Source organism: Epinephelus moara, chromosome 17 (assembly GCF_006386435.1).
Source record: "Epinephelus moara isolate mb chromosome 17, YSFRI_EMoa_1.0, whole genome shotgun sequence".
NCBI classification, from domain to species: Eukaryota; Metazoa; Chordata; class Actinopteri; order Perciformes; family Serranidae; genus Epinephelus; species Epinephelus moara.
The window spans coordinates 30,841,059-30,847,477 of NC_065522.1; the positions used below are offsets into that span (position 1 = coordinate 30,841,059).

General features: G+C 40.0%; 1 protein-coding gene, 1 long non-coding RNA gene and 1 pseudogene across 5 annotated transcripts in view; 2 read left to right on the forward strand and 1 right to left on the reverse strand.

Annotated features, from left to right (window-relative positions):
- Positions 1 to 6,419, forward strand: part of LOC126404276 (gastrula zinc finger protein XlCGF57.1-like) — a 236,338-nt gene that overhangs the window by 153,665 nt on the left and 76,254 nt on the right. The gene's annotated exons all lie outside the window — the stretch shown is intronic.
- Positions 1 to 6,419, forward strand: part of LOC126404292 (oocyte zinc finger protein XlCOF6-like) — an 89,066-nt pseudogene that overhangs the window by 45,477 nt on the left and 37,170 nt on the right.
- The window catches only part of LOC126404398 (uncharacterized), a 32,073-nt gene that overhangs the window by 6,242 nt on the left and 19,412 nt on the right, over positions 1 to 6,419 (reverse strand). The gene's annotated exons all lie outside the window — the stretch shown is intronic.

The following is a 6,419-nucleotide window of genomic DNA, read 5'->3' on the forward strand; positions in this document are numbered from 1 at the left end:
GATAGCAGAGTACGAGGAGGAACTTTGTCGATCAAAAGAGGAGAACGAGCGACAACGGAAACTACTGGACGCTGTTTTCAACCCTCAGCTTCGGTTACACAGAGCAGGTTTGTTCATTAAACATTACAAGTTCATTATTAATAATATAACTGCAGCTTTGTTCAATAAATATTCAGTCTGTCGACGATTAAAAGCCACGTTAGCTTCTCTGGTGTCGTTAGTGTTGTTTATTAAATAGCGATGATGTGAAGGTGATGAAGGAGACCATCTTGCTTGTATATAGAAAGGTTTATTACAAGAAGTACAGCATCAAATCAAGCTCCTAGGGTTGCCTGAGAGAGGGTTCGAAGCCAACATGAACTGCGCTGAATAACAGCTGCACCTACCCTGTCTATATATAGATTGGTTGTTTTTGTGAACTTTGAGACAGAATGTGACAGGTGACAGAGAGACAATCTAGATGGAATCCAACCTTTCAACCTAGCTTATCAATCCTTGACCTGGGCCATAATAAAGGCTTGACCTGGGCCCCTAACTGATCATAAAAGACCCCGGTCAGCACATAACATGGCACGTCAGATACTACGTTAGCTCCTCTGGTGTCGTTAGCTTCTCTGCCCGTGTTAATTATAGCCTCAGTTTCCTGTTGTTAGCTGACAGCTGAGGTGTCATGACTCATGAGTAGAAGTATAAAGTGTCAGGAAATAGAAATACTCCCAAAGTCAAAGTGATCTGATAGGATTATCCTGGCCGGATTGGATTAAATCCTGATCTGATCTGAAAACTCCTGGCCGGATTGGATTAAATCCTGATCTGATCTGAAAACTGATTATTTCAACACAGATCAAGAGGATCCTGATCCTGAGCATCAGTATTCAGATCTGGTAAATTAATCCAATCCTCCCTTTAATCCAGATAAAGGCTGCATTTGGGTATTTCAAAAGTTAAGGCAGAGATCTGGATCAATTTGAATTTGAATTTTGCTGTAAATAAGAGTAACAAATACAGACCTATTTCTCAACGTCTAGTTTCACCTAACATTATAACCTGTTTGTACCAAAACATCCAACATATGTTTGTGGTCAGACAAAGGCAAGGAAATGCAGTGCAAAGCAAATTTATTTGTATAGCACATTCTTTTCTTTACATAGAGTGCAAGAAACATCACAGGGATTAACATAATAAGCACATGGACAGCAACTCAGTCCTCTGACACTTCTGAATGAACCGCATAATTCATACTAGTACTGTGTATTTTTCCAGTACTGCAGCAGTCTGCTTTGCACACATGTAAAAAAAAATTTTTAAAAGTCTGCTGTGTTGGCAATAACATAACGTTAAACTCTGAACAGTTTGGTGTTTAAAGAGTTCATATATGACGTACTTCAGATTAATTCCCTTTTAAATTAAGCCATAGACCGCAAAATACACTGAATTTTCCCTCAAATATTGTGGCCAGCCTAAGGCACACCTGTGCAATATTCATGCTGTCTAATCAGCATCTTGATAAGCCCACTTGTGAGGTGGGATGGATTATCTCGGCAAAGGAGAAGTGCTCACTAACACAGATTTAGACAGATTTGTGAACAATATTTGTCTTTTGTGTAGAGAATGTTTTAGATCTTTGAGTTCAGCTCATGAAAAATGGGAGCAAAAACAAAAGTGTTGCGTTTATATTTTTGTTAAGTGTACATCAACAAAGTCAGCTACCTTGCTAGCCTGCTAGCTACTTAACATGCAAGTCAATGGAGCCACGTTAGCTACCGTTTGCATGACCTCGGCTCAATGAGAGATTGGTCAGCCCACGTTTTAAGTAGGTGACAATTCAAATAGCTGGCTCACATGAGATGGTGGGTGGCCTTCGTATGGTCTTACAAACACTACACATTAGGTAACGGTAAATCAATCAATCAATCAATCAATCAATCAATTTTATTTATAACGCCCAATATCACAAATCACAATTTGCCTCAGAGGCTTTACAGCATACGATATCCCTCTGTCCTTAGGACCCTCGCAGCTGATCAGGAAAAACTCCCCCAAAAAAAACCTTTCACGGGGGAAAAAAACGGTCGAAACCTCAGGAAGAGCAACTGAGGAGGGATCCCTCTTCCAGGACGGACAGACGTGCAATAGATGTCGTACAGACATGATACATTAACAATAATCCATATGACACAATGAGACAGAGAGAGAGACAGAGACAGAGAGAGATGCAGGACAGATGGTAATGACAGTAGCTTACAACAACATTAATGAAAGTAATAATATTAGAATTATGATTCTGGCTACTGTGGTACAATATGTTTAAAGTAAATGTTAATATCTGATAGTAAACATATGTGACAATAATCATGTGTAATAACAGTAGAAGTATGACTAATGATAACAGCAGCAGCAGGAGGCATCTGGCAGGACCACAGCAGCAGCACAACCACACACGTCACGCTGTCCAGGTACCGCTGCAATATGAGTTAATCTGAGAGACAGTGGAGCACAAAGGCTCCGGAGAAGAAGCCGAGTTAGTGACATGCAGTATGGCCGAGTTAGCAAGATGCAGTAACAGGACATGAGAGAGAGAGAGAGAGAGAGAGAAGGAGAGAAGGTGCCCGGTGTATTATAGGGGGTCCCCTGGCAGACTAGGCCTAAGTCAGCCTAACTGGGGGCTGGTACAAGGCAAGCCTGAGCCAGCCCTAACTATAAACTTTATCAAAGAGGAAAGTCTTAAAGGGAAATTTCGGTTTATTTCAACCTGTCTCCTGTCGTCCTAAATTTGTTTCAAGTGACATAAAAATAATAGTTAGCATGTTAGCCGTTAGCCTAGATACAGCCGGGGCGCATTAGTAGCGTCAGACCTGTTAAAACGTAAGTGAAAGGGCAACCTTCAAGTGCAAAGTTAGTCCACTAAACAAGCTTGTAAACGTGTTGTCTTACCTTACCAGTGTGGTGCCATGTTGTAAACGTGTTGTCTTACCTTACCAGTGTGGTGCCATGTTTGTTTCACATTTAGCTCTGCTTCCCAAAGCGTGGCCGAAATATTGCGAGAACAAGCAGCGATCTCATACCGTGCCTGATTTTCCAAATCCTAAACTTGTACTAGGGTTGTCATGATACTAAAATTTCAAACTCGATATCGATATCCATGGAAATATTCGATACTCGATACCATTTTCGATACAGCAGCAAAAAAATTAAGAGGCATGTCATTTTTTAAATAAAGATCAGAACAGTAACATCAGTGATAACAACAAAAAAATCCCCCCAAAATAAATAACAACCAGAAACAAGATCTGTCCATACAAATGTATTTATCTACAGCCCTGTTTATTTTCTGTGCTTCTGGTGAATTGGCACCATATTTTCGTTGCTGATCAAATAGAGTTGGTAGTTTAGGCTCAGGATGCTCCTGTTTCTACCTCACTATGTAATTGGAGAACCAGGGGTTACGGGAGAAACCAAATGTTTTTTCAGCTTCAATCTGTGACTTCGCAGTTAACATAATTTTTCAGACACACATTATTGTGTTGTCCTGTTAAACTAACATTGTCTATTGATGTTATAGACGGGCATGACTGATAAAGTTTTCTGCTTAGCTCCCACATTAACGTTAGAAGTTATATTTTAGTTTGATGCTGGCAACAGCAGTGAGGGGAGGGGCTGTACCTGCCGTCTGCAGCGTGCTGTGTTCACTTCACTAAATATTTCCAAAGAGCGCTTTTTCCTTTATCATTTTTGACCAAAACTGGCTTCTCTGATCCTCCTGCAGCCGCGCTGGCCATATTACAGCAAGAGAAATGTGTGCATGCAACAAGCCGGGTTGCAATGAGGGCTCTGCGCCTGCCAGACGCTGCCTACACAGCGCGTGTCCGTCGGACCCGTCACGCACACCCGACAGGCACTGAGGTGGCGTGCACTGTTAGCATCGATACTTTTGTAAATTAGTATTGTATCCGGATACAGCGTTTGAGTATCGATACTTTTCAGAGTATCGATACTTTTGACAACCCTAGTCTGTACATGTGCATAATCCATTTTCGTTATCCGAATGATATTTAATTTTAATCCTGTTAAACAAAAGATTAATGAGTTGCAAATTCAATTTCGTTTAATCCCTCATTTAACATGGAGCCACACTGCCATCTTGTGGCGGAGTGAAGAAGAGTTCCCGTAAGGAATTCCATATTATATTTAGAATTAAGATATAGTTTGGGGTTTATTAATCAACTTGTTGTCATGAATATGTGCTTCTTCATTTTGTTCCTTTTTTCATTATATGTTGCAACTATAGATTCATCTAGAGTGTGTGTATGTGAAGTCGTTTATACGTGTACTCTGCTTAATACACGCAGTATAATAATTGTATTAATGTTAATTGGATGTTAAGAACCGATTTTGACCATAATGAGAGGAGCGTTTGCCATCGCGCGTAACATATCAAAGTATACAATCTCGTATAATAAAAGCATTAAGTTTCCTCCAAAATAAAATAATAAGCCTATTTACGACTAAAGAGGCCGCCTTATCAAACCCGCCCACTTTGGCCAGATAAAAACAAGTGAGCTCGGCACAGCTCTCTCTCTTGCTCTCTTGGCTTCTCTTCTTTTCTGTATCTTAGCCACTCTTGTTTTTTTATTTTGTCGACTTGCTTTTACCGTATCTTACGTTTTAATCAGTTACGCTCTTATACTCGGTTCCTATGTAACTCTTTCGTGCTCTTAATCAAAGTTATTTTCAACTTTTAAATTTTGCTTATCCAGTTTTCTTCTATCTCCAGTGTCTTCAACATTTTTATATGCGTAATAATAACTTTGATAACAATATCGAACGGCCAACGATATTGTGTAAGCGTGAAAGGAGGAGGGAGAAGGGGGGATGACATGCAGCAAAGGGCCACAGGCTGGATTCGAACCCGGGCCGCTGCGGCAACAGCCTTGTACATGGGGCACCTGCTCTACCACTAAGCCACCGACGCCCCTGTATGAAGCTTTAATCAGAGGTATACAGACTGGATACATTTGGGGTGCTGGGATAAAGGTTTTACTGTCAAACATAATGAGGTAAATCTTGAAATAAATTTTCAAATGTAAAATTCAACCAAAGCAGAATTTTAAGTCAATATTTATTTTATTTTTAACACCACTTAAAAGTTTCTGCAAAATCATGTGTACATTTTTCCAACATAAAGAAAAGGTCCTTTGGATTGGAAAATAGTAAAGAGAATCTGACTGCAGTATTGAGCTTTAGGCTCAGTTTCATTGCATTTTTGACCAAGCATAAACTTCTTGACTCCTTTCTTTTCATCTTTTTATATTCATCTGTTCTCTTCCCTTCCAACAGCTCCATTCTTCAAGTGTGTTTCTGGTCTTCCCTATTAGCAGGCCTTTCATCTCATCCAGTCTAAAAAGACAAGAGAATAAGAATAAGAATCACTTTTTTGATCCCCAAAGGGAGAACATTATTAACATTAGAATGACAAAGGGAAAAACACAATTTAGCCAGTCTCCTCTAATGTCACCTGAATAACTAATATCGCAGATGATGGGGTTTTATCAAACCAGGAAGCAAACATAAGTAACATTAAATACAGTAGCATACAGTAGCACAGGAGTACCACTGTGTGCTACTGTGACGTTAGCTTACTGGCTATGATTTAAAAACACACACATCTGCGATATCTGTCGTTCAGGCAATGTTAGAGGACTAACGTAAGGTTACCAATTTAGTGGTAGTAAGTTAACTTAGCGTTCATAGAGGTAACATGAACAGTAGTTAACACTAGCTTACATGATAGCAGCCGACGAAAGCGTTCAAAGCGTTGTTGATGTTAACATCAACTCAAACTCAACAGTTCCCCTCAATTTTATAGTGACTGAAGAGTTAAAACAGTTAGTCGCAGAGCCACTCGAAGTCCGCCATCGGCCCTCCCATCTTTCCCAAGGCGTGAACGGTCCTGAACATGGTCATCATTTTTCTTTTCATTGGGTCAGGTCACCGTCACTGACTTTACCAGAGGGGTTGAGTTCATAGGTTGAGAGGCTTTCAGGCAATCACTGTGGCATCTAGACCTCTCATGGTCTTTAATACTTTATAATTTGTAGGGCTGTAGTCAACCAAAGAAAATCTTGGTCGACTAAACCTTCCGCAAGGTTCTGTGCTTCCGCAAGGTTCTGTGCTTCCGCAAGGTTCTGTACTCGGACCAATCCTGTTTACTCTATATATGCTTCCTTTAGGTAACATCATTAGAAATCACTCTATAAATTTCCATTGTTATGCGGATGATACACAGTTGTATTTATCGATGAAGCCAGAAGAAAGTAATCAATTAACTAAACTCCATAAAGACATAAAAACCTGGATGAGCACCAATTTCCAGATGTTAAATTCAGACAAAACTGAAGTTATTGTTCTTGGCCCCAAAC